A 5,281-nucleotide genomic window follows, 5' to 3' on the forward strand; every position below is an offset into this window, starting at 1 on the left:
ATCTGTCGCTGTAATAAATGGAGCGCCACTGTTTCTGCCCGGTTTTGGACTGGGGACTTTTCGCGTGTTAGGCGAACGTGATATCCACTACACTACAGAAACCCGGAGCCAAAGACGTCTATCCGGTGTCCTTTGAACACCATTGAAATTTGCAGACGTTCAACGTTTGATTTCTCTGTTTTAAATAAATCGATCCTGTCCACGTTATTGACATTGTTAAAAGTAAAAGCTACCACGTAAAATTGCCCAGAAAATGTTCACGAGGATGTTGCCAGAGTTGTAGGGTTTGGACTGTTGGGCGAGGCTGAACCGACTGGGGCAATTTTTCCTGGACCAACAGAAGCTGAGGAACGACCTGATAGAAGTCTGTAAAATCATGAGGGATATGGATAGGGGGAATAGTCAATGTCATTTTCCAAGAGTGGGCCCGAGCGCAAAACGAAAGGGCATATATTTAAGATGAGAGGGGAATAAATTGAAAGAGTTCTGAGGGGCATTTTTTCACGCCGAATGTGGTACGTGTACAGAGTGAACTGCCAGAGGAAGTGGTGGAGACTCGTAAAAATTACAACATTTCAAAGGCACCTGAATGCGTGTATGAATAAGTTGGGCTAAGAGGAATGAGAGCCTCCCACAGGCGAAGTGTTCATTCACTTTTGCCAAAAATGACCGTTCTCTTTGACACCTTCCCAGGTTCTCGGTGAGGATCTTGGATTCAGGAAGATTCCCCACAAACCGTGTTTGCACCTCAGGTCTCGAGCGAATCCCCAAACAGACAGATCTTAATGCGCAACAGAAGCAAAAATGACAAGGTGAACGCATTTCCACACACACCGAAGCACGAATGCTTTCTGTGAAACACCTCCAGTTCTCTGGGTTACGAGCTACTCACACAACTGGCATCGGGGCAATGCCAAACTGCTCCTCCAAATGCGCTGGAGATTTAGTGCAACGCCACTTATAGGAAACTGCTCAAGTCAGGAAATAAAAGAATAGAGTAAGAACGTCCCACGAAAAGTGAATGCAAGCAATCACAGTCTCGATTAGATTATGTGTCCCTTCTGGTCAGCAATGCGGGTGTGCCTGCACCGCAACGATTTCAGCGTATCAAGAAAGTGGCTCATCAGCTCCCTTCTTGAAGGAAGTGAAAGAAATTTCACGTCTTTTACCCTCCTTTTCACCAAAAAAAGGCAAATAACTGCGAGTAGGTTCAATGCAGGATTTTGTTTCACAGCAGCAGCAATCTCACGATCTGCATTCACTTGCAGCAAAAGGGTAAGCAACGCAACTTGCATGGAACGTGAAGCAGCAGAAAGGCCTGCTTGTTCCCACTGTCACGCTGGGGAAATTCCGCATGTGATAACGCTGACCCGATTAATCTTTTTGTGTTCTCCCACATCAAAAATTGCATTGGGCGAAACAAATGCAAGCTAAACGCAGCCCTGGTATAAGAGGTGGCAGTAGGGGGATTCGAACCCATACCTCCTCAAAAAAGGGAATTTTAATCCAGCGCATTAGACCGCTCGGCCACACTACTAGACAGCAGAAATGTGACATTTTCCAAAGTTGTTACTGCACACAACTAAAGCGAAGGCACAGGGAAATGCTTGGAGGAAAGCTGTCCTCCTCGTCCATTTTCTTAGCTGCTCGACAATGCCTGGTTACAATATTAATTTCGCACCAGATGCCGATAGCTCTTCAATCAAAACAAATACCAACGGAAAGCTGAATGCATCTTGTGAGATTCGGTTGAACAAAAAATGTAAACTGCCTGTGAGAAAGTATGTTCGGCTATACTTCGACAAAGAACACATGACTGCACCACATTTCCAGGTTCACCCAGATCACTTCTGTCACACACTGAAAACTCACAATATTTCCCCTCTTTTACCGAGACTGAAAATTTTAATGAATAAACCCACGCGTTCACAAAAGAAGATAATTTTCCTAGTCAATTGAGTAACGTTCAGGTCGACTTCACTGACTTTTTCCATGGCATCCTCAGAGTTCGTTAATTCTGGTTCGGCTCCATTTGACATGGAGCTGTCCAGGAAGTGACCATTCTCAGTCTGTGACTCTGAATATTCTTGTTGGTGCAGGATTGGAGCTGGGTTTGCCCCTTTGCAAGTCCTGTCATTTAGTTCACAAGCCGCTGCACGTACAAACTGATCTCTGGGATTTCCAGTGAAGTGGAAACAATTTTGACTGCAAAACTGGAAACCAGCATTTTAATCAAAGCAGCAGAAAAGAAGCCATGCTTTAGGCATAGCTAAAGCTGCTAGTTTCACTGATAACGCTGGAGAGCTATGCTTCACCTCAGAAATCAAAGCTGTAAGAAGCAAAGACGCCCAGCGTGGGGCTCAAACCCATGACCCTGACATTAAACGTCTTATGCTCTACCGATTGAGCTAGGCTGATGAAGCGTTGCTTGTTTTCCAATCTCACACTGTGCCAAATCCCCTGCAACCTCATTTCAATGTGCCAAAGATGATCCACCTCGAAAATCACAAGTTTCCAGTTCATTCTTCTCAATCACAAATAACATCATTTACATCTTCCACTTTTCAGCTGTTACTCCTTCAGACCATTATAATCCATTTTCATTTAACATTCAAAGTTCATATTTTAATGTTGGTGCCCTCATCCTTTAGCTGCCCATATGACTGTCAGTCATTCTGAGAGACGGTGAATCTGCTTCAATAAACCCAGTCATTTCTGTTACAGACTGTGAAATGCGTATCTGTCTGCCTAGTCTCACTCAATACTTTCAGCACTTTGTTTGGTCATTACATCAGCAACTTCTGCAGCTTCGCATTTCGGGACTGGATTTTTGGAGTTCAGTTAACAAGATTCGAAGATCAAGAAGAATTTGCTGCTGCCTTTGTGAAATGTAAAAGGATTTTTGCCCTTTTTCACAGGAGAAGAACCGGTCATAAGGAACAGGTTTCCATTAGTTGTGTCAGTTGAGTTTTCCCAATTGGAGCTAAGAGAAAATTCCACTCACGTGGAGATTGTGTCAATGCTGCTCTGGGGTTTATTGAGTGGGATGAAATCTCCCTCTTTTTTCTTGAGCCTGTGCTCGGTGGATGGGGAAGATTGGCCCTGGTTGTAGGATCTTGCCTTCCAGGGATGGGCAGCAAGCGGCTGATTGAAGATGCAGTGGCCACTTTCTGCTGACAGCGGAGGATTGGAGAATGTCATGTCAAATCCTACTGCTTGTCCCTGTCTCACTCAGCGTGGAGCTGGGGAAGAGACAATTATTGATGAGTTTGTTTGATTCCAATCTCTTCGTAAACTTTTATGAATTAAATGTAGGTACATAGCTGGTTTAATTGTTAGATCACAATGTTGAGAATAACTGCATTAAAACCTGTATGTCTGGGGTCTGACTGGAAAACAGTGGAGCTGACAAAGTTCCGAAGCTATCTCTTAAAGGCACAATCCCGATTGACAATCTTCTGTATCACCGGAAACGTCAAAGGGTAGTAAAACAAAAGAGGCTGCTCTCTTGGGTAGTTTCGAAACACCAATCTTTCTCTCAATAACCGAATGCACGGACCCATTGCAAAACCGAAGCTATTAACGTGAAGCTCTGCCAAAGCTCCTAACGCAGGGAGTCAGCCTCGTTGCGCAGCTGGAAGTCTCTCAGTTTTCAGCGCCTATCTCCAGTTAATGTGTGATGCTTACATGCAGTAGAGTTTTGATGTTAGCACGAACATGAGCAGCAATGGTCACATTCACAGTGTGAACAACCAGCAAAGATAATTACCGTCACTGCTTCACTTCAATTGTCCCCGCTTTGTGAGGCTGTGAGTTTTACTGGCAAAGAAAACACATTTGTCATCAGGAGGCTGCTTCAGGGTCTCCTCTTTTCCTGCAGGATTCATCATGAAGATCCTTTCTGCTCTTCCACAAGCACTTCTGATTCTCCTTTACTTGTTTTCTCATCCCTTCATTCTCAGTTTCGTCGAATAACGAGTTGAGGCAGGATAAAATGCAGCCTTATCGTGGAAGGTTGTGGTCATGGGATAGAGACCACGAGCTGATCACTCGCATTCTCTGCTGTCATCACTCAAACATTTTTACACCAACAGTAAAGACATCGCTATAATCCTACAATTGTGGTAGCATTGTTTTATTTTTTTTTCTGGTGGATTAGGAATTCCATTTTGAATTCTGAAGATTCATAATCTTTTGAGACAAGAAATGTCTCCTTACCTCAGTCATAACTGACAGACACATTATCCGAGGAAGGTGAGTCCAGTACTAAACATTCCATTCTCAAAGTGTCTCCGAATATCAGAATTTACACACAGCATAAATGGGAAATAAGGGCTATATACAGATGGAGTGTCGGATAATGTGAAAGAGGGCCAGGTGGATACAGAGACAAAGAGAGACAAATAGAAGCACATATTGTGGTAGACACTGAAAGGACGAATTCTCCATTCGACATGGCTGCTAACTGACAGAAAATAAAAGTTAAAAAGCAGAGGATTTCACCACCTCAAGGCAACAGAAGGAGCATTAGCGCTGATCAAGTCCCTTTAAAGTTGAAAAGTTAACGCTTGTAAGCTAATGAGAGAGTGTGACTTTGATAAATACGATGATTCGAAAGATAAAGTTAATAATGTTTCCCGGCATTATACTACAGAAATGTACAGTTAAGCTGGTAGTGACGAATGGTCATTGGGTCCGAAACGTTAACTCTGTTTCCCTCTGCAGATGCTACCATGCCTGCTGAGTTTCTCTATCAATTCCTGTTTTTGTGTCAGATTGTCGCAGTTCTTTGTTTCATGTTAATTGATAACTTTTGGGACAAAACAGGTTAGGTGTCAGCTCCTGAAAAATCAGTCAGAAGTGCCATCACCACCATAGAGTAGTACAACAGAACTTTTATTCCCTTAAAGGGAATGGTCTTGGGCCACGGCAGTGAAAGCGACAAATGCTAACCACTCAGCCACCAGGGAACATGACCGAAAATGTTGTGTCTTTTCTTTGTGACCTGCTTTTGCGTTTTCATGTGTGATCACTTTCGCTGCAGATCGGTTTCTCCATCTCCGATTTTCTTTTTACAGCGTGGAAGAAGACCATTCGGCCCACCGTTTCAGTGCAGGTCATCAAAACCCATCCATTCTCGTCCTAGTTTCCAGCATTTGGTTCATAGCCTTGTGTGCTCTGACTTTACAAGGCAACTGTCAATGAGTTTATCTCTGTAATCTCACATAACACAGCAAATGGGACTGAAGTTTGAGATGGTAAAACTATGTTAATACCTCCT

This window comes from Rhincodon typus, chromosome 8 (genome assembly GCF_021869965.1).
Source record: "Rhincodon typus isolate 14 chromosome 8, sRhiTyp1.1, whole genome shotgun sequence".
NCBI classification, from domain to species: domain Eukaryota; kingdom Metazoa; phylum Chordata; class Chondrichthyes; order Orectolobiformes; family Rhincodontidae; genus Rhincodon; species Rhincodon typus.